This window comes from Canis lupus, chromosome 24 (assembly GCF_048164855.1).
Source record: "Canis lupus baileyi chromosome 24, mCanLup2.hap1, whole genome shotgun sequence".
In the NCBI taxonomy this organism is placed as follows: Eukaryota; Metazoa; Chordata; class Mammalia; order Carnivora; family Canidae; genus Canis; species Canis lupus.
Genome location: NC_132861.1, coordinates 24304519 through 24329118, shown reverse-complemented (window position 1 = coordinate 24329118; position 24600 = coordinate 24304519). Strand labels below are relative to the sequence as shown.

General features: G+C 35.5%; 1 protein-coding gene and 1 pseudogene across 1 annotated transcript in view; both read right to left on the bottom strand.

Annotated features, from left to right (window-relative positions):
• The window catches only part of GALNTL6 (polypeptide N-acetylgalactosaminyltransferase like 6), a 1159236-nt gene that overhangs the window by 1092421 nt on the left and 42215 nt on the right, over positions 1-24600 (bottom strand). The gene's annotated exons all lie outside the window — the stretch shown is intronic.
• LOC140616454 (cytokine receptor-like factor 3 pseudogene) lies at positions 7685-9055 on the bottom strand (annotated as a pseudogene).

The window sequence follows — 24600 nt, the reverse complement described above, 5'->3', positions numbered from 1 at the left end:
TATACCAAATATATTATACTCAATGCATCCTAAGTGAACTAGGTTTACTATAATTTGAAGTTTTGTATGGTGTGACTACAAAGAGTTGGTGGTAATATATAGCTTTCGGTATTATTTTGTTACATTATAGCCTACCTTATTTAATATATATGTAATGTGAAACAAAATTATGACTGATAGCATCCTTTAATATCTAATTTCTGTCAATTCCTGAATATATAATCTCTATACCTCATATTTGAACATATTTACCATATATGGATAACCTGGCATTTCCTTAATTTCTTTTCCTCAAAAATAATCATGAATATATGGATTAGAAGGACTCTCACAGTTTGATGACATTTGAAACCTAAGTTTGTGATTTAAACATAGGAATTATTCAGTCAATAATTATTTCCTTTAGAGATATGATAAAAGTAATAATTATGAAGAATACTTAAATAATTGTAAATTTGAACAAATAATTATCAACAAAACTTAACACATGGAAGACACTTAGGTGCTTTATCCTAGAAATAAAATACTCATTTTCACAAGTGCATCATTATTTAATGTATGCACTTTGTCCTACTAAGAATTTTCACTTTGGAGGACTTGATGTGTAAATTTAATAATTTCTTTAAACTAATGATGAATATTATGCTCACTGTTAAATTTAATAATCTATTAAAGCTTTTACAGAAACTTTAGAACTAATGTAACATGTTACTTTGCTCCTGAATTGCAGAAGATGAAACAGATTACCGAGAATGTAATGAAAGCAGGAAAAAAAGTTTGAAGGCAAAAACAGAGGCAGAATACCTCAGTTATTTGAAAAAAAGCAGGGAGGTAATTACCAAGAATACATGAACGGAAGTTAACTTCTTTCAGAAATTCTAGATCCTTCTATATTTATAAAAATACCACCTATCTAGTCTTTATATAAAATAATAGAAAACCATAAAGGTAGCTTAAAGTTGAACACACAGGTCTTCAATAAATTGCCAAAAGGCAATTGACAATGATCATAATAAGCTATGTTTATTGATTAGTTGTTCTGCAGCTGGCCTAAGTAAAGAAGAATTCTCCATATTTATCACCACTGTTCATTCTAGTGCCTTACAACAATTTCAGGGATGATATTTCATTCGATTTTTCAAATGATTGGTATTTCACTGAACTTCAAGCCTCCCCTGAACTCAACCTATGATCCAATGATAGGAAGTTTTAAGAGAACCAGATGCCTAGCTTTCCTAGTTACAAAATTCTTTCAAATGACATATTATGCCATATTTCTATTGCGAAATATATTTTTCTGGTCTTTAAAATATGGATTTTTTGACAACATCACTTCACTTAGAATCAAGATTTTAATTCATCCAGTCATAGTGAATCTAAGAAAAACTCAGATAATTTCTGGATTTATAGAACCAAATGACATTCATATGTTTAAGACCTTTTAAGTTACCATACTTGTTTAATTGACTCAATTCATACCATTGATGAAATAAGTCAACAATGGTTAAGAACAAAAGATTCAGTATTATTTACCAAAATAAAGATGTTTAAAATTTCATTATTATATAGAGTGTGACATTCTTTACAAAATGCTATTGTTCTTTTAACAAAACAAGATTTCAATATATTAAGTCATTTACATTGAGAAATTCTTGGTCTAGTGTACTAATCTTATTTCTTCTTAAGTAAAATGTTAATTTCTGCTTATTTATATCCTCAAATGTAATAATTAAAATATATTTTCCTAATTCTCAAAAAATATGTTTTAGACATCTTGAATTTAAATAAATTAAAATGCATTTGGGATATTTCAGACTTTGAATGTATTTATTAATAAGCAATTAATCAGATGCTCACTTCACACTGAAATTTTGTTTTTCTAAGCATCAAGTCCCATCCAAAATCAATAGCATGCTAATGCTTTTCCCTATAAAGTGAAAAATTAAACCCAAAGAAAAATCACCTTCATTTGTATTCTCTTCTTCAATAATTCCACATATGGATATGCTAATAATGGAATATGACATTTAAAAATTTACCTCTCAAATAAAATTCTAATTTGTCTCTGTAGACCTCTGATTGTTAAATAAATCACCATTGTATAACATTAGTGAATCGCAATGGACAAATCTAGTCTGAAATACTGGGTCTGCCCAGTATTACTTACTTTTTGAGTTATTATTAACATTTTCTTTACCTACTGTTTACCTAGTATTTCTCAAATCTACAGTGGGGAATATACCACCTACCACATAATGACATTTGAAAGAATGTATGAAATAATTAAAACCAAACATCTAAGAAAGTTGATCATACTAAACACTCATAAGTAGTCAGGAGCCATTACTGGTGGCTGGTGCTAGTGGTTAAATAATAGCATCAGACATATAATTTAACTTATTTTATAATACATACTGCAAAAAATACCATCAGAAATATTGTCAATGCTTTTAAATATTTACTAAACATAACCAAATAATATACTCCCCTTTAAAGCTATCATAATTAGTTTGGAAAGCAGATTCACACAGAAATACTTATAGAACATATGAAGTTCTTTGGACAAAATAACAGGATTTAGGTTTGGTGAGAGTGGTCCTGAGTAGCTTCACAAGGGGAAATAGTGCTTTACCTGGGTCTTGAGAACTAAGTAAGTTTTCACCAATAGAAGAGAAATGAAAAGGTATTCCAAGGTAAGAGAAGGGTATGCTTAAATGCATCAAGTTTGAGAAATGGAAGCCACACTGGGTTGCTGTGAACACAGTAAATATCAGGAAAGTGAACGGACACTCAATTGAAAAGGGCTGTAAATGTCAATTAAATTATTTTATTTGACTTCTAATTTTAGCACTAGCAGAATAACTCTTTCTAGACTGGACCTCCCATGGTAAATGACTACAAAACTGGACAATTTATATGGGTGTGACTTTGTAAAAACTGAACAAGAAGCAATGCCACACTGCGGGAAGAAAACTGAGGAGATGAATCTCACCTCTAACCTGGCTTCCTATTGAGGGTATTCTCCAGAAAATGAGATGGTTATCTGCACTCAGTATTACAAAACTGAAGAAGCTTAGACTGGAGTCTGCATCTGAACAAAGGAGTGAAATTTATGGGGCAGGATACTGGAGGAGAACAAGGTGGCCTAGTCTTCATGAAGGTTCCATGAAATGAGAAAAGAACTGGATATGTGCAGAGCAACACTGTGTGACTCCTACCAGAGAATTCTGGAAGTAAGCTGAAAGCTCAATGGTGAAGGTACAAGAGGTTGCTCCAATGAAAGACAATGGAGTGTTGGCTCAGCAGATGGGTGATACCTCAGATGCTCACTTCGATGTCAGAAAAGCCCACAGTTTATGAGAAAAGACTATATTCTGAATAAAGGGCCGCTTCCCAGGACAAGGAGCAAAGCCAAAATAGATCTACCCTAATGAAGAATAAGGCCCAGTATCAAAGGAAAAACACGATCTCCTCATAATTTACCAGACTGGCAGAAAAAAAATCAACATTCTGTTAAGGAAATAATATAATTAATACTTGCTACAATGTCATTCCCAATGACCAGTGAAGAGAAATGGAATACATGAATCCAAAATATAACACTTTGGCATTCAGATTATTGTAAGCTTCAGGCATGAAAGACCCAGCAGACTCAAGAAAAACCTTTACCTCTCCTTTAACTGTCTAAAAGAATTTAGACAGAGAGCTTGGCTCAGAATAAAGCTATCTGACCAGAGATAACTTTTATCTGAATGGCCTTCACGCATGTCAGGGCAAACATCTAATTACCTAACATCTGCTCTTCTTATTGTCCTGTGAACTACCCTTATCTACTTGAAGCCCCGGGCCCCTATCTTATTCCTTCCTGTAGAATGGCATATAAACTTCAATTATCCGACTTGTTTTTGGGTCTCAGTATCTTTAGAGATGCCCTGCACAAACATAATTAAATTTGTTTTTCTCCTGTTGTCTGTCCTGCGTTAATTTGGTCATTGGACCAGTCTAAGAATTTAGAAGGGTAGAGCAAAACTTTTTCCTCCCAACACCAACATATATTTTAAGAAATATTACGTACATAAAGAATCAGCTTCAGTAAGGGGGCTAAGGAATTTTAAGACAGAGCCTTTTTGCGGTAGTCATTTTCTATTTGGTATATTGATTATTCCAAACTGAGCAAGTATAGAGGAATGATGACTAATGCCAGGTGGCATGGGTGCTTAAACCAAACAGTGGCAACATATATTGCATTCGTTGACTGTAGTTCTTATTCCTTTATAAGATATTTATCTTGTAGACTATTAAAGCCTAATTTTAACCCAGAATATATAATGGATGGAGCAGTAGAAATTGCAAGGTCATAAAATCAAATACGACTTCGTTTAAATACCAGCTGTAATATTTATTAGCCATGTCATATGAAGAAATTAAATTAGCTGATTATCATCTGCCTCATCAGTAAATGGGTCTAATATTGTTTTTGTTGAGGAAAAAATATATGGTAACGTTTGGATAGGGACTGACACATTCTATGTGCCTAATAGTTGGTGAATTTTTGTGACTGCAGATAATTGAATCAAAAATGTTTTCAAACCAGCAGGAAAGGGTTAACTCAGGAGGCCTGAGTTGCTTTAATCCTCCACATCCCAAAGAAAGGCCTGTCTTCAGGGCTGACCCCTGACTAACTTTTTGGATACAATCTCTGAGACCTTGGGATATTATGCCTAATAAGAGTGGTTTTGAATGCCTGAAGCCATGCTGTACCAATCTGACCAGAAAACTTTATCCTAACAATTTGATTTATGGTGGATGAATGCCTATTTCAGTCAGTGTGTGTCAGTAGGGATAGGGAAGAAGGAGTTGCAGAATCGGGGCCAGAGTCTGAATAGCTGAAGTCAATCATGTAGTCACTAAATGCTCAGATGACTGACCCTAAACATAAACTGGGCACAAAGACTTGGTAAGTGTTGACTCAGGTAAGTGATGAAACTTCACACGTGTTGTCATACACCATTGTTGGGAACATTAAGTGAGTTCTTGTGAATTCCACTAGGAGGGGAACCTTGGGAGCTTGGATCTGGTTTCTCCTAGACTGCACCCCATGTGTCTTTTTTCTTTGCCAACTATAATCTGTATCCTTTTTTGTAATAAACTGTTACCATGAGTATAACAGCTTTATCTGAATCCCAGGAATAATCTAGTGGATCTTCAAGACCAAGTGGAGTCTTAAAGAATCCAAAACACATGTTTCTATACCTTCTAGAAGGGACCAAAATGAACACTGCTCAAGGTAGTCCATTCTAGCCATGGATGACTATAGTTCTTAGAAATTTGAAAATTCCAACATGTATTACTGGGGGTATATAGCATTTTATAAAAATTTTTAATGTTCCATTTTCATTTAGATTAAAATGCAAATAATAATATAAAGATATTATAGACTACTTATATATCCACTATATAATCAAGTAGTGTGGTAAAGTATCAGTCCTTTTGTTGGCAATTATGATACCATCTGTTAAAGCTACTAGTACTCTTGTAATACTAGAGAATGGTAAGAATGAAGCATGTAAAGATATAACTGTGTTAAAGACTATCAGATAGGGATCCCTGGGTGGCGCAGCGGTTTAGCGCCTGCCTTTGGCCCAGGGCGCGATCCTGGAGACCCAGGATCGAATCCCACGTCGGGCTCCCGGTGCATGGAGCCTGCTTCTCCCTCTGCCTATGTCTCTGCCTCTCTCTCTCTCTCTCTCTCTCTCTGTGATTATCATAAATAAATAAAAATTTTTTAAAAATTTTAAAAAAAGAAAAAAAGAAAAAAGACTATCAGATATTGGGATTTACTCTGAAAATGAAAGTTCATGAGTAGAACTGAATAATGAAGGGACATATTAGTATTTACATGAAAAAAATTAAGCTAACAGATGGTATATTTCATATTATAAGTAAAGATGTCATTTGTGCAAAATCTAGTTTTAACATTTTTAATTTTAATAATATTGATATGTTACTCAATATTAATTTATATATTCCTTTGATTTAATAGTTTCATAAAAAGTATAAAGAGTTTATGAGTTTTATAGTTATATACATGTAACAAAAACATGATATTATAAGTTTCAGTCAATATTTAGAAACTGCAAGAATTTCTTTTATGCTCCTAAGGAGAGGTGCATATTTCTGAGTTTCAAGACACTGAAATGGGAAATACATTTGTGCTTGAGAACTTTTTTTAAGATTTTATTTATTTATTTGAGAGAGTGTGTGGGCAAGCATGAGTGGGGGGAGGGGCAGAGGGAGAGGTCAAAGCAGACTCCTACATAGGGAGCCCAAGGCCCAGCTGGATCTCAGGACCCTGAGATCATGACCTGAGCCAAAGGCAGATGTTTAACAAACTGAGCCACCCAAACACCCCTGTGTTTTAGAATTGTAAAGGAAATATAACTAAAATGTTTCATTTGTAAGTAAATATGTGGATAAATTTTTAGGCATCAAATTATGTTCATAATTCTTTTTTAAGATTTTTTTTAACTTTTAGTTTTTTATTTTGTTTCAGACTGCTGGACGAGGCAACTACATTCTAGCACATCTTCTTAATAATCACTAAACAAATGAAAGACAACTTACTTATATATAAAAAGGCAAGGGAAAAAGGTCATGATTGTCTAACAGGGAATTTGAATCCCCAAATAAATTATCTTACAAAAATATCAAACTTGCTTTTCCACATCTCTACTGTTAAAAATGAAGGGAAAAAATTTCACATTAAAAAAAAAATCTGCAGGCTGGTATAGCAAGTTAAGATAATCATTTTTACATACTAAATAAGTCCTTCAAATAAATATTTTAAACAAATTTAAGTTTTAAAAAAAATAGGTCAAGTATTTACCCTCTATTTGTTTGGTCCACCAGAAGACCATTTATAAAACTGACATTAAACTGGACTGTATGTAGCTCATACCCTATGAGTAGTAACATACATATCACTGAGGCTGGGTATGCACAAGTGCATATTACATATATGTGAATGGCTATTGCTGTACATACTACTTTCATAAGTAGTTCCACCCTGTAAAAATCCTCTAGCCTATCATGAATCAAACTGCAAGGAAAGGAAAAAGAAAATACTTTGCCTATTGTAGACACCTGCTCAGTAATTTTTAAAAACACAAAAATTATCATGCTTTTGGGCCTTAAAGATTACTGAACATGAGATAAAATTCAATACTGCTGACAAATACTTGAATATGGACAGCATATTCACCACTCAGGTGGAGAGCACACAAGTGAATGTATATTATAGAACTCTGGTGTCTCGCTGGTCTCTTCCTACTGTTTGATCCTAGAGTTTTACATGGCCTTGGATCCTTAGAAGATATAAATCTAATCAGATAACGTTAAGTTTTTCTGTTCTAACAATCAACTTTCCAAGAAGTACACAGTGGAAGGATATAGGGCTTTCTGTATCTCCTCATACTTTAAAAGCCAATTTCATTTTTTATCGTGATGCTGATATTTCAATCAACACTATGCTACAAGGAAGGCTGACTATACTACAGTGTTGTCCATAATAGTCAAATCTCTTATTGCTAAAATATTCCAAAATAAATCCAGTAAACCATTTCCACTTCCAATGACTTAACTACGAGATGAATCTAACAGTTTTTTTTTAAACCAATTACAATTAAACTGAGCTGGGGACAGCTACGTTTAAAACTCTGTAAAACCATAGCCAATCACTCAAAAATCTAGAATACCAACACTTTCCATCCAGGATAGAAAAAAGAGCATCCAAAATAAAGAGAACCACAGGACTGCTCAAGCAACCAATCAAAAACCACTTCTCTGTTATTTGAGCTAATAGTTACCCTAAGCTTGAAGTTTCCTCCTTCGTTATTATTGGTGGATCCTAGAGTCACACTTCTATGTCAAATGTGACAATGGACCCAGAAGTAACTGCTGGCAACTGATTAGTCATTTCTTTTCAATTTACAAAAACTGCACCATTTGTACTAATGCACACTGCTTGATCACGCTACAGAGAATCATATCCATTCTGTTTTTCTGCACACACTCCTATACTGTCTCTTCTGTCTGGCTGTCCCACAGTCTCAACTCTGAATGTCAATGTCTTCCCACAGAAATAAGTTGGAGCACTGGAGTAGAGCACACCCAAGGACTCAGAATCATTCCGGAGGGCTATATTTCTTTGACTACTCAAGCTGTACCCCTCAAAACCAGCTGTCCACTCATGAGGCACCAATGTGGAGTGACCCATCTGGGGGACACTCCAAGGACTCCACTCCTGTCAGCCATCTCCTCGGGCACAAACTCTGAACTGATAATGTTGGGGTCTATGTGCAACACAATGAACTCAGTTTCAGAGCCTACATATACATCTTCAAAATGATTTGAAGTGCATTTGCAGAACTGGAGCCTGTAATCCTGGGCTGTAAAGTCGTCATCCACCTTACACCATCGAACAATGATGCCTCCAGGTTTCTCTATTAGTTCTTCTATCTGTACTGGTGGGCGAGATGCTACCGTTCCATCCTTGAAAATGTGGTCTTTCACTATGTTCAGAATTGCGTCATCCAACTGAGCAGACAAACAAGGCACATCAACCAGTAAAGGCACTTCTGGTAAGCTGTCCAACTGAATGTGTGAGGCCTTTTTGGTAGAGTTCCATAGTTTTTCATTCTGTTCTCCTATGCCACCAAGAATGGCAATCTCCCCTTCTTGGACTAAGTCCTCTGCAGTATTAACTTCCATGCTCTATGAGCTTCTGGCAGTCATCTAGAGGTTTAATGGTTTCCTGTTCAATGGTATCCACCTCTTGTGGTTACCTTCGCTCATCCAGAAGCTTCCCAAGAGATCCCTTTAAATCATTAAAATGCTGTTTGAGGACATCTCTTGTCTGTGATGCACTCTCTTTGATCTGCCTCCATGCCTCCTGCAGCCCCTGCAGCCTCTGGCCCAGCTCCCACCGGTAGCTCTGTGCCGCCTCCATACTCTCCTGGGCCTCCGGCAGCAGCAGCTCGGGCTCCAGTTCCATCGCCCCCTCATCTGGCCGCGCAGCCGGCAGCTGTGGGCACAGCTTCCCCACTGTCCCAGGCACTGGCCTTTTTTAAGATTTTACTTATTTATTTGAGAGACAGCAGGAGTGGGGGTCGGGCAGAGGGAAAGGGAGAAGGACAAACTCCCTGCTGAGTGTGGATCTCTACACCAGGCCAATAGGGGACCCTGACCCCAGGACCCTGAGATCATGATCTGAGCCGAAGTCAGATGGTTAACGGACTGAGCCACCCAGATGCCCCTGTAAAACTTATTTTAAGTTGCTAAGAGTATTTCAGCAATATCTTTTTAATACTATAGGTCTCAAATCCTTTCATCTGATAAACGTGGATATTAACATATACTTCATAGGATTGCTGTTAGGATTAGTTAGATAATTTATGTAATAAGAATGATCCAAAAAAATCATCCTGGTGCTTGGAATATTATAGGCACAAAAGTCAGTAACTTTTGTTCCCTGATTGCCTCTTCTTTGTGAGAGACCCTAGGATTTCTTGGAATTTTCTACCTCAAAGCTAACTTCAACTATCGATAGAAAAGAATATTCAAGTCTCCTTTAATAGTGGTTCTTACACTTAATATTATGTAGTAACATATTATTGATAACCCAATAATACATTGTTACTTCACTGAAGATAACTGTCTATGCTTCAAAATGGACATAAAATTGCTCTGATTCATATATTTATATAGGTTTTTGCAATGCAGAATTTGAGAGAAATATACAATAATATATGTATTACTTTCTCATGCCTAAAATTGAACACTGAAAACAAAACATAAACAAATAAAAAACTCAGGTATCTAGCAGTTGAAAGAAAACATGGAAATGTCATGAAAAGACTTCATTACTCAGTTTTCTCTCTTCACATAATTGATGTAAGTGCTTATATTTTTCACAGATTGTATTGAGCAGGCTAAGACATTATCCTGAGCTCTGAACCAGATGGGGCATAGGCATAGTTCATTAATTTCTGATGATTTAGTATAAACGGGGTTCCCCAAGTCTACATAACCTTCCAAAAAATATACATTATTAGTTTCCCCTTCATCTCAAATTAAATGTGACAACTACAAAGTAGCTCATTTGCAACTTACTGTAACTTTAGATTACCAAATAAACAGACTTATCATCAATTTCCAAAATGAGAGTCTCACCAAATTTTGCCATTCTACTTTTATACAGTACCTTACAAAAAAAGATGATTTTCTCTTTATTCCTATAGTGACATCATTAGTCATTTAATTTTTCTCTTATTTTGCTAATATTTATTTATTTTGTTCCAGGACTCACAAGTGGATTAGCCCAACACTAGCTTTCTTGATATTAAACCTTAACATCACTAAAATGATTCTCTGCCTATTGCTGAATCTTATCAGCACACTCCTTATGGCTTTCCTGGGATACAGGGTCAAATTATCTGTGTTAGGACCATCACCAAACATCCCAAACATCTGCTCTTATCCCTGCATTCTTATGAACAGCTTTCCACTATTTTGCACTTTAAAAATCCCTTCTAATCATTTATTCTACAGCAAACATTTTTCTAGGTAATATCCCACACTGCAATATGTCTCAATATTCTTTCTTAATAAAATACTGAGCAATCAAGGAAAAGACTAGAATTGAAAAAAGATAATTATTAGTGGTTATTATGAAATTAGGGTTTGGTAAAGATATCCTCTGCTGAAAACAGTCAAGTACATAGCTTTTTCACTTTCAAATACACATGACTATGTGTACACAAACATGTTTTTATATACTAACGTTCAATCAGGAGTTTTATAATCTGCAATATGCCTTTACTTTTGTATTTTCATGCATGCATTTATTATTTAACATTAAGGGTCTATATGTGTATGTACACACAGTATCCCCACTAAAAAGTAAACTCCATGAGTATAAGTTTTTTTTATCTATTCTAATCGCTGCTGTAGCCCTAGAATATATGATTTGCACTCAATAAATATGTCTTTAAAAAAAGAATCGCAATAGTGAATGAGATGAACAGCAACAGACTTTAAGATCTATTATAATGCTACAATAATCATGACAATGTGTACTAACAAAAGAATAGAGAAATCCATTAATGGTACAGAACAGAAATCGCAGGCATACACTGACACAAGTACAGTCACCTGATCTTTGACAAAGGAGCAAAGGCAATCCAAACTCTTTTCCACAAATGGTATTCAAACAAATGCACATCCACATGCAAAAAAAAAAAAAAATCTTGAATACATTTATACCGTTCACAAACTTTAACCATTAACTCAAAATGGATTACAGACCTAAATATAAAATGCAAAAACAATAAAACTCCTATAAAATGACATAAGAGAAAATCTAGGTGACTCTGGGTTTGCTGTTGGTGATTACTTTTTTTGATACAACACCAAAAGCATGAACCATGAAAAAAAATACTGTAAATTGGATGTCATTAAAATTAAAAAATTCTTCCCAAAGAAAGACAAAGAAATAAAAAGAGGGACACTTGGGTGGCTCAGCAGTTAAGCGTCTGCCTTCCTGCTCAGGGCATGATCCTGGGGTTCTGGGATCGAGTCCCACATAGGGCTCCATGCATGGAGCCTGCTTCTCTCTCTGCCTATGTCTCTGCCTCTCTATCTCTGTGTCTCTTATGAATAAATAAAATCTTTTTAAAAAAGAAATTAAAAAGACATGCCACAGACTAGAAGAAAATATTTGCAAAACATATCTATTAAGAGGCTAGTATCTAAAATATTTAAAGAACTTTTAAAACTCAAAAATAAGAAATCAACTCAATTAAAAAAAATTGGTAAATGATCTGAACAGACACCTCACCAAAAAATATTTACAGATGGCAAATTCATTTGAAAAGATGTTCAACATCATAAGTCATTAAAGAACTGTAAATTGAAATAAGATACCACTATACTCCCATTAGAATGGCTGAACCCAAAACACTAACAATCACAAATGCTGTCAAAGATGTTGAGCATCAGGAATTCTCATTCATTGATCATGGGAATGCAAAATGGTAGACACTCTGGAAGACACTTTGGAAATCTCCTACAAAACTAAACATACTCTTACTGTACAATCCAGCAATCACACTCCTTGGCATTTATCCAAATACGTTAAAAATCCATGTCCACACAAAAACCTGCACATGGATGTTTATAGCAGCTTTATTCATAATTACTAAAACTTGGAATCAATCAAGGTGCTTTCAGCAAATGAAAGGTTACAAAACAGAGGCAGATCCATACATTGAAGTACTATTCAGCAACAAAAAGAAATGAGATACTAAGTTACAAAAAGTCATGGAGGAACCATAAATGGTTATTGCTAAGTGAAAGAAGCCAATTTGAAAAGGTACATATATACTGTATAATTCCAACTATAGGACATTCTGAAAAAGGCAAACTATAGAGACAGCAAAGAGATCAGTGGTTGCCTAATAAGTTTAGAGTGGAGAACTGAAGGAATGAACAGATGGAATACAAAGGTTTTTGGGGGCAATGAAATTATTCTGTCCCATATTGTCCCAATAGATATGTTATTATACATTTACAAAACCCACTGAATGCACAACAAAAGAGTGAGCCTTTCTGTAAGGTATGGGCTTTAGTTAATAATAATGTATCAATAATGGCTCATGAATGATAACAAATGCTCAAGAATCCAAGATGCTAATAATAGGAGAAATTTGGGAAGAGGTGGAGATATGGGAACTCGCGACTTTCCACTAAATTTTTCTATAACTTAAAGCATGCTAAATTTTTAGATGGAAAAAATGTATTGTAGATCTTCTGAAATTGCTTTACTGGTTCAGTTTCTGAATACAGAAGAGAACAGAAAAAGAGGTCGGATAGGAAAACTCATACCCAGTTCAAAGACGACTACCTCTGTGAGGCTTTCTCTAATCCTTCCTTTGTAATATCATGTTCCAGTCATTCATTCAATACTTAATGGCATACATGTGGTATGCCTCCAGGGGGGTACTCTAAAGGGAGTAATATAGGGAGAAAAGGGAGAAAAGAAGGAGAACCTGACTCTGAGGCACAGACTGAGGGGAAGGGAAGCAGTACTCCCAAGAAAAGGAGTGAGGAGAGCAGGGCTGGGGAAGGCGCAAAGCAAGGATTGGTGTCAGCTGGAGTGGAGCTTAGGCCTAGTTCCACAGAAATTTGGATGTCTCATCCAAATATCCCTCACTTTCTACAGCAACAACTTCCTATCTGATAGCAATGTACAGACAAAGACAACAGCGAGGGTCCAAAGCACATGTTAGATCCCTATAACGAAACCAATTTTGTGAGAGTCGATGCATAAGAGCTGTCAATTAAAATTGATATGGTCATTCCTCATGTTCAAAACAGAACTTCAGGGAAGCCCCAGTGGCTCAGCGGTTTAGCGCCACCTTCAGCCCAGGGCCTGATCCTGGAGACCGTGGATCAAGTCCCGCGTCGGGCTCCCTGCATGGAGCCTGCTTCTCCCTCTGCCTGTGTTTCTGCCTCTCTCTCTGTCTCTGCGTCCCTCATGAATAAATAAAATTCTATTAAAAAAAAAACATAACTTCACATTTAAACTTGGATTCTAGTACCCCCTTAAGGCAACTGGAACATCCATGATTTGGAGGGCATAAGGACTAGATTGGCCAAAAGTGGTCTTCCTGAGAATGCAGCAGGTAACACCCACTCATGGAGAGGGGGTGGGTGCCACAGAGAAGACTCGGGGATCCAGGTAGAGTATGACAGTGTCCACAGCACTGGCTGGGCACTACAGGCAACACAGTTACTGAAATGAATTAAGACTCCATCTCTACCCTCAAGGAGCTCACCAGAGAGGACAGGTTTTGCACTGCGGAGGTTTTCATTCATAGCTTTCTTTTCCATCTCATAGAACGTTCCCTTCAAGGCAGGAACTATCTTAGCCTTTCTGAATTTCTGTTGCTTCATGTATGGATTCCGTATATGAGGAAAAATGAAAAAGAAAGAAAAGAGGCATCAAGGGTGGCCACTAAAGAAAGAGAAAAAATGTGGCCCAAATATAAGGTAAGGAAAATGGGAAGGGAAGACAGAAAGAAAGGGAAGAGAAAGAAATGAAGAGATAAGAAGAGAAAAAAAAGAATAAGAAATAAAGAATGAGCAGAAAGTAAAAGGGAGAAGATGCAAAGGGTGGAAAAGGACTACAGAGAAGGAGGAGAAGAAAAGGTGAGAAGGCAGGCAAAGGGAAGACAGCAGTGTAGGGAACTGCAGGGAGTATGCAAGAAGAGCCCAGGGCAGCAACTACACCAGCAGGGAAATGCCCACTCCTGTTTTAAACAAAATCATTTCTGCATTGTAATCAATGTGGTAGTTCTGCTATTCTAGCTACTTAAAGGAACTAATATATTTTTGAGAATAAAGGTATCAAAAAGAAAAAAAATGTATCTTAAACTCTTATTAGAGTCCTAGATTTCTCATGGAAGTTACCTGAAAGTGTAAGGTTTTTTTTTTCCCTTAGTGTGACTCTGGAATTCACAAAACTATTAGATAAATAATGATATGTTCCAGAAAATCATTTATTTCTCTATCCATAGTAATGGCCAGATGATGTGGATATTAATATAATTTTAACATATAATTGATAGTTAGCAATAATTCCCCAAATCACTATGTGGCTTTTCTTCATTTGTGGAATATAATATATAGAACTGAATTTATTATTTTCTTTACGCAATGCCTCTTGTTGAAAGTTTGGACATTAAGTTCATGGAAAAAACTGATGTTCAGATTAAACCCATGATAAATGCTCTGAACCTTGCAAATGGCATTTCATACCTTCATGGGCATCCCATAGTTTTCCTATTTTCCTCATTTGAATATTTAGTTTTCAAGTTTCTTTGAGTGCTACCCACCATCACACACTTTCTTCCTGTATCAACAGCTTTAGAATAGCTACCACTTACATGCAAAAGAGACTTTGAATAAAAGCCAAGTACCCATAAAAAAAAAGAACAGATCATGGTGATGAAGTGGACAAGTGGCAGTTGTGCCCAGAGTGGACAACTGAAAGAGAAGCAGGTATTTGTCATCACTGAAATCTAACTTGGAACTTGAATGTTGACTCTCTATGTATTTAGTTCCAATAATTTCAATACCTTTTAGATATTTTCTGATATATTACTAGTCAATATTTTGAAATGTTCTTTGTGTCTGGTCACTGGAACATAATATCATACTCTGATTTTGTTTTTTCAGCACTAATGTACTTTGAAAAACAAAATGAAAACTGTTGAATGAAATCCTTTGCTTTTTTTCCCCTAATACATTTTCAAGTGAATCCAAAGGAAATACAGTAAAAAGTTAATATTCTAAATATTTAATTTCACTGGATATTTTCAACTCTTTAGAAATAATCTAAGTAGTAAAAGAGTAGCCTTGATCAATTTTACCAGAAAAATCACATTGCAATGGTCCTTCTGATACTTTAAAAAGTTGAATAAAAATCGGAGTCAGCTTTGCTTTATTATGACATTAGTTCACATACATTATTAATTAAGAGCAGGTGAATCTACAGGACCAGAATACATAGTAAATTTTTTTCTCTGTTAATTCTGATGAAATCAGTCCAAAGAAAAGAACAGGACAACAATTTCTAAAAGAAAGAAATAATTCAGTTCACTCACACTAAATTTACGAGCTATCTGAAAATGTTATTACTCTCTTCATCCTGCAGTCTAAGTTAAAAGAGATTGGTTGGCTCTGAAAATAAAAATATTATATAACTCTCTCTCAGGCATTGTCAAGAGCAATATGGAGAGACTGATGAGGGTTTTTTTCTACAGTTTTAATGAACGTTCTTCTTTCTTGATTCAGTCTAGTATCATTTATTTTTAAAGCAATTGGTCATATCTTTCTGCTAGGCTGATAGTCTTCTGACTGATTCTGCCAAAATATAAAACAATAAGAAATGACAACAATTTCAAGCTGGAAGCAAGTGATGAGCTAAGTTTGTAGTCAGCTAAAAACATGAGATAGAATAGTGTAGTGTGAACTTAGTTCTATAATTTAAAGTAACTTATTACTATGAGGATCAAAGAGAAATAATGAATAAATAAAAACGCTCTTTTACATTCAAGTTTGTTCCCATCTTTTACTTCAATTATCAGGCAAACCTTGTGAATTATACACAGCTAGAAATGCCTTGAGCCTTTATTAAAAGGCTAATACTGCTCACAAACATAGAATGTGAAACTAAATCTCTGTGGCAGAAGTATTCACCTGTACTGCATTGTTTGAGAATAATATCCTCTATCAAGGTGGCTAAGAAACTGAGAAGTAACCCATGAATAGCTCCTAGAATAGTTTCTGGCACATTGGAGTACTGATAAATGTAATTATTATTTTTATTCTCTCAATATAAATTTACCTACCTAGAATTAAATTTATATATGTAAAATTATGTTTTGGTGACATTTCATGATATTTACAATTTTCTAAAGAATTGCTTATAAGATTTCCTTTGCTTCTATTTTAAATATATATGGCTTAAAGCAGTTTAAATATGAAATTGGAATGCCATGCAAATGGCAACATTTACCCTCTTTGTGAAAGAACAAGGAATCATTCCCTTGTATCTCCGCTCTCAGGCTCCATGTAAATAACACTCAGTACTCCATATTATTAACTATTGCTTCTTTTCTCAGACACTTTATGTAGCAAATGTTTCCACATCTTTTGGGTATTATTATTATTTTATCATTCTATAATTTGATCTTACTTATAAAATAAAAGTTAAATCACTTTAACTTTATATCACAAACAAAAGTGTCATTGCATGCCAAAACAAAGTTTTGTTAGTAAATGTATTTAATTATGCTGTACTGAACATCTAAATTTCCTCACATATTTAACGTACACTGCATCATGATTTATTAAAGCCAAATGACATTCTAGTGGGCATTTCTTACTTTTTTATGTTATTTTATGTGAGTGTCACATCAATTGCCTCCCCAAAAATATCACTGGAGTAACAAGAAAATATTTAAACATACGGGGGAGTTTTTTATTTTCACAAACTGTTCTTAGAGATCTGAGACAAGAGTACTGAAATGCTAAATTCACAAAGAAAAATAGGTATTCTTGAAGTACAAAGCTATCTTCAATGATTCTTGATGGGTACATTCAAGCTAATTTTTTAAAACAAATGATAGATTTGTCCTAAAATCTTAAAAACCATACTCGTTCTTCTATAACTTTGCGTATGGTTGGAGGTATAAAACTTCCTAAGAAAAGCTAGCTTACAAAAAAGTACCTATCCCTGCTAGAAAAAGTAATACACTTTGAAGTAACTCCCATTGTGAAAAATGATATATAAGTAGAGCCATTTTTAAAATAGAGCTGGAGCAGCCATTTCAGAGGAACTGCCTTGTACATCCTGTTTTCTAAACCTCTGAACAGGGCCAAACTGCCAACATTTTAAAAGTCAGCAAGAAAGAGAAAGACTGATGAAAGTGAACTTTTGTCTAGTGACCATTACCCCTGACCAATCAATGAAGTACAAATCTAGGCATCCTTGTTAGCACCAATGAACTCTTCTTAAAAACAGCTTGGGGCACCTGGGTGGTTCAGTCAGTAAAGCATCTGACTCTTGATTTTGGCTCAGGTCATATCAGGGTGGTGGGACTGAGCCCCATGTCAGGCTTCATGCTAGGTGGGGAAGTCAGCTGGAGATTCTCTCTCCTTCTGCTCTACCCCTTTGGGTTCATGTGCACTAACTCTCTCTCTCTCTCTCATAAATAAATCTTTAAAAAAAAAAAAAACAAACAAGCTTACCTAATCTTTTTTCTTCCCCATAAAAAAGTTTACCTCCTAATATATTTGGGGTTCTATCTATCTGTGTACCCCAAACTGCAAGTATTTCATCCCAAATAAACATATTGCTTCTTGAAATAGTATCTTATCTGTAGGTTGATACCATCAATTTCTTAACCAAAAAGGTTTGAAATTATATTTTAACATCCTTATTTTAGATCAGCACAAGAATCATCTGTTGAATTTCTCTGTGTCATAAACTATGTCAGGAGCCAGGAAATTGAAAAGCACAGCACTAATTTAAACAAGTTTGCAGTCAGCTAATACATGATGTAATGTTTATATAATATATGCAATGATGAACACTCAGTGGAGGCACTGAGAATTAAGAAAGATATCCTAGAGAGGATGAGGCCTTAGCTGGGCCCCTGAAAATTAAGTAGAAACTAACCAAATAAAGAACAAACAAAGGAGGCACTTAAGAAAGATTATTTCTTTCCTAAGATATTTGTACTCTGAAGGGTACAATTTTTATAAATTACACAAAAGGTTCATTATTATCCCAATATAAGATCAGTAATTATTAGACTGGTTCTGTTTGTTTATTTATTTATTTATTTATTTATTTATTTATTTATTTAAAGATTTAGAGCAAGAAAGACAGAGAGAGCACAAGCAGGAGGGGCAGAGGAAGAGGAACAGAAAAATAAAGACTCTGCACTGAGCATAGAGCCTGACTCGGCTCGATCTCACGACCTTCAGATCATGATGCTAAGTCAAAACCAAGAGTTGGATGCTTAACTGACCTTGCCATCCAGGTGCTCCAATGACTGTGCTTCAATAACAAAAGAGTTATATTTAATTATCCAAATAAACAAATCAACACATACTAACAGAAACTAAGAAAAGCAAGATGCACCATTTTCATCAGTTGAGGAAATTATGGTCTATAAATTTGTTATGTTAGCAATACTGAACTATTTCTGTTGATATAATTGATGTTGGTATACATTTATCATACTGATTACATTCTTAAATCCTAAAACAACTCATATAGACAGCTTCTATTTTCATGCTAAAAAATAGTAAACACGGTTCAGGGGTGTTAAAAGACTTGCCTCAGGCACCCCACTAACATGTTAGAATTGTGTTCAAATGCTGGCAATGGACTGAAAGCAGGAGCTTCTTTCACTCCTGCCCCCTACCGGATGTCTCCATTCCTCTGGTCATCATTTAGGAGAGCTGGAACATGAAGACAGAGCATCACCTTGCTCCACTATAGCTGTGAATGTGTGCTTTAGGTGATTCATATCTTTTCTTCCCTTTCCACACATCTGAAAATGACTATGAAGCCCTGCAAGTATTGATTATGGGGTTACAAATAAATTTCGGTGAATAGGTGAATTCTCAAATATGAAATCAGCAAATAATGAGGACTACAGTATCAATGGTCAATTTATTCTGAAATAATGGAGAATATCAGGAAAGAGTCAAAGAATTAGTAACAAATAATAAAAAGAAGACTTCAGAACACCACTTCTATCCTAAAACAAACAGGAAAAGACTTTTGGGGAGATGGTGTAGTAGGAGGACCTAAGCTCACCTCACTCCACAAAAACAACTAGGTAACACTCATATCAGTGTAAATAACCTAGAAAATGACCCGAACACTGGCAGAACAAATGCCACAACATAATGTAGGGAAGAGGCCACATTGAAGAGGGTAGGAAGGACAAAGACGCTGTGGGGAGCTAAAAGAACAGGTGAGACTTTTCATGGGAGGGAGGGACATATGGGTGTGGAGAAGAGAGAGAAACAGACCCTTACCCCAGGGTGCCTATGCAGGGATCAGTCTCCATAACATTTGGCTTTGAAAACCAGACAGGCTGAATTTGATGAATTCTTACAACCAAGGAGACTTAAAGCCTGAACATTAATAATCACTAGGCGTGGTTTGGAAAGAGCCTGGAGGACAATAGGAAATAGAGTATCAGCTCTCCTTAAGGAGACAAGAAAAAGAGCTCATGGAGATAAAGCATAGAACCAGCAGTTTAAAAAAATTCCTAGGGGAAAAAAAAATTCCTAGGGCATAAGGGAGGGAGTGTTATTTACTAATCTTAGAGCAAGTTCTGGAGACACATGGTTCCCTCAGGGACTTCTCCAAGAACAAAGGAGATGCCACTTATCTACTCTTCACAACTTACACACAGCTACCTGTGGGAACTAGCACAGCTCCAGAATTCACTACTTAATTTACTTACACCAGGCCCTGCCCCTCCAGCTGGGCCTGCCTCAGTCCTGGCACTGTAGGACCCTCCCCTAGAAAATCAGTTCAAACTTTGCTAACATTGTGTCACCCCACTGTGTACTTTGCAAAGGACCTTGGTTTGGTGTCAGTGGCTAGTCACCTCCCACAAAGGACTCATACACCTTGTTAGCACATAGTTTTAATAATGCAGATCAGCTGGGGGGCACAGTCTCAGCAGCAGGAGCAGCAGCAGCAGCAGCACATCTTCTGTAGAAGAAGACCAGGGACGCCTGCGTGGCTCAGCGGTTGAGCATCTGCCTTCGGCTCAGGGCGTGATCCCAGCATTCTGGGATCAAGTCCCACATAGGGCTCCTTGCGGGGGTTCTGCTTCTCCCTTTGCCTACGTCTTTGCCTCTCTCTCTGTGTCTTTCATGAATGAGTAAATAAAACCTTTAAAAAAAAAAAAAAAAAAGAAGACCAACACGCACCTTAAAACTGCACACCTCACCTGCTAATTTCAGGAGCAAAAACATAACTAACTATCCTAAAAGACAGAAGCAGAGAGTTAGACAAAATAAGGACATAGAGGATATGACCCAAATGAAAGAACAGGACAATTTATTTTTTAAGATATTATTTATTTATTTATTTACTTACTTATTTATTTATGTGACACAGACAGAGAATGAGCACACGAGCAGGGGGGTTGGGAAAGGGAGAAGATTCTCCACTGAGCAGGGAACCTGATGCAGGGCTCAATTTTAGGGCCCTGGGATAGTGACCTGAGCTAAAGGCAGACATTTAACCGAGCTACAAAGGCACCCTGTTAAATAATTTAAAGTAATGATCATAAAGACACTCTCATTGGACTTGAGAAAAATGGAGAACATCAGTGAGATCCTTAACAAGATAAACAAGAACAAATCAGAGATGAGCAATACAATAATTGAAATTAAAAGTATACAAGATGTATTAAATAGAACATTACAGAAAGCAGAAAAATGAATCAGTGACCTGGAGGTCGGAGTAATGTAAAGCAGTCAAGCTGAGCAGGTGAGAGAAATATATATGCAAATTGAGAATAGTCTTAGGGAATTCAGTGATTCCATCAGGCAAAATAACATTTTCATCATAGGGATACCAGAAGCAGAAGAGAGAAAAAGGGACAAAAAACTCATTTGAAAAAACAGCTGAAAATATCCTGAATCTGAAGAAGGAAACAAAGTAAGATACAGGAAGCATAGAGATCTCCCAACAAAACCACCCAAGGAGGTCCTCACCAAGAAACATAGTAATTAAAATGGCAAAAGCAGTAATAAAGAATTTTAAAAGCAGCAAGAGAAAAAAAGACAGTTATATACAAGGGAAACCCCATAATGCCATGAGTGGATTTTCAGCAAAAACTTGCCATTGAACAGAAGAGAGTGTCATGCTATATTCAAAGTGCTGAATGGGAAAAATCTGCAGCCAAGCTTTATCCAGCAAGGCTATCATTCAGAATAGAAGGCAAGATGAAGACTTTCCCACACAAACAAAAGTTAAAGGAGTTGATGACCACAAAATCAGACCTACAAAAGTGTTAAAGGGGACTCTGAGTGGAAAGGGAAGATCATAAGTCAGAGTAAGAAAAGTAGGAATCACAAAAGTAGCAAAATTAAATTTATCTAAGAAAATAAGTTAAAAGACTCACAATATAAAGGGATGCAAAGTATAACACCATATATCTAAATTATGGGGAGGAAAGAAGTAAAGAATGGTTTTAAATTTGAACAACCATCCACTTAACATAGACTGCTATGTGCAGACAATGTTATATACAAACCTAATGGTAACAACAATTCAAATACCAGTAGTACCTATGAAAAAATAAAGAGAAATTAATCCAAGTATATCATTAAAGAAAGCCAACAAACTGTGAAAAAGAGAAGATCAGAGAAAAACTACAAAAACAAACACAGGACAAGTAATAAAATGGCAATATATACTTATCAATAATTACTTTGACTGTAAATGGACTAAATATTCCAATCAAAAGACAGAGGGTGATAGAATGGATTTAAAAAGACAAAAAAAAAAAGAAAAGAAAAGAAAAGAAACACCCATTTATATGCTGCCTACAAGAGACTTATTTCAGACCCAATGATGCCTGCAGATTGTAAGTGAAGGAACAGAGGAACATTTATGATGCAAATGGATGTCAAAAGAAAGTTGGGTAGCAATACTTAGATAAAAATAGACTTTAAAAATAAAGACTGTATCAAAAGACAAATTATTGTATAATAATCAAGGGGACAATCCAACAAGATATAACACTTGTAAATATTTATGTACCAATAAAGGAGCTCCCAAATACATAAAATAGTTAATGGCAAACACAAAGGCACTAACTGACAGCAATACAATGGTAGTAAGGGATTTTAAAACCCTACTTAAATCAATCAATCAGAAAATAAATAAGGAAACAATGGCTTTAATGACACATGGGACCAGAAAGATTTAACAGATATATTCAGAACATTCCATCCTAAAAAAACAGAATACAGATTCTTTTCAAATGCACATCAAACATTCTCCAGAATAGATCACATATTAGGTCACAAAAAAAGTCTCAACAAATTCAAAAATATCAGTCACATCACACATCTCTTCTAACCATAACACTATGAAACCAGAAGGCAACTACAAGAAAAAACCTGGAAAGAGCACAAACACATGAAGGTTAAACAACAATCTATTAAAGAATGAATGAGTCAATCACAAAATCAAAAAAAATAAAAAATACTTGGAGGCAAATGAAAATGGAAACACAATGATCCAAAATCTCTGGGATGCACCAAAAGTGGTTCTAAGAGGGAAGTTTACAGCAATAGAGGCCCACCTTAAGAAGCAAAACAAATTTCAAATGAGCAACTTAACCTTACCCCTAAAGAAGCTAGAAAAGAACAAATAAAAATTCAAAATCCAAAAAAAAAAAAAAAAAAAAAAAAAATTCAAAATCCAAATCCAAAAGGAAGAAAATAATAAAGATTAGAGAAAAGAAAAAAAGCACTTTTCTTTGAACAGTTCAAAAGAAGTGATAAACCTCTAGCCAAAGTCACATTGAGAGAGAACTAAAAAAAAAAAAAAAAAAAAAAAAAAAATCAGAAATGAAAGATGAGAAATAACTGACACCAAAGAAATATAAGAATTCTAAGAGAATATTATGAAAAATTATATGACACCAAATTGGACAACTTAGAAGAAACAGATAAATTCCAAAAAACAGGGATCCCTGGGTGGCGCAGTGGTTTGGCGCCTGCCTTTGGCCCAGGGCGCGATCCTGGAGACCGGGGATCGAATCCCACATCAGGCTCCCGGTGCATGGAGCCTGCTTCTCCCTCTGCCTATGTCTCTGCCTCTCTCTCTCTGTGACTATCATAAATAAATAAAAAAAAATTTAAAAAAATTTAAAAAAAAATTCCAAAAAACATATAACCTACCAAAACTGAAGTAGGACGGAACAGAAAATTTGAACAGACGAATTACCGGTAGTAAAATCAAATCATTAATCAAAAAAAATCCTCAGCAGACAAAAGTCCATGACCAGACGATTTCACAGAGGGAATTCTACCAAACATTTAAAGAAGAATTAATACCTATTCTCCTCAAATAATTCCAAAAATTAAAAGGAATGAAAACTTCCAAATTCATTCTATGAGGCCAGCATTACCCTGATATTAATATCAGATAAAGACACTACAAAAAAGGAGAACTACAGGTCAATATCTTTAATGAACATAGGTGCAAAAACCTCAACAAAATACTAGCAAACAGAATCCAACAGTGCATTAAAAAAAAAAAAAATTAAAAGTAATTAACAGGAATGCCTGGGTGGCTCAGTTGATTGGGAATCCACCTTTGGCTCAGGTCATAATCTCAGAGTCCCAAGATTGAGCCCCACATTGGGCTTCCTGCTCAATGATAAGCCTGCTTCTCCCTACCCTCTCCCTCGGCCCCTCCCCTGACTTGTGCACTCTCTCTCTCTAATAATAAATAAAATCTTTTTTTTTTTTTAATTAGAAATCATTCACCATGATTTGTGGAATTTATTCCTTAGCTGCAAGGGTTGTTCAATATTCACAAGTCAATCAACAAGATACATCACATCCATAAGACAAAGGATACAAACCATGAGATCATTTCAATAAATGCAGAAAAAGCATTTGACAAAGGACAACATCCATTCATGATAAAACCCTCAGCAAAGTAGGTTCAGAGGGAATAAAACTCAACATAATAAAGGCCATATGTGAAAAATCCACAGCAAACAGCATACTCAATGAGGAAAAACTGAGCACTTTTTCCCCTGAGATCAGGAATAAGACAAGATTGTCTACTCTCACTATTTTTATTTAACATAGTAAAGAAGTCCTAGCCCCAGCAATCAGACAAGAAAAAGAAATAAAAGGCATCTAAATTGATAAGGAAGAAATAAAGTTTTCACTATATGCAGATGCATG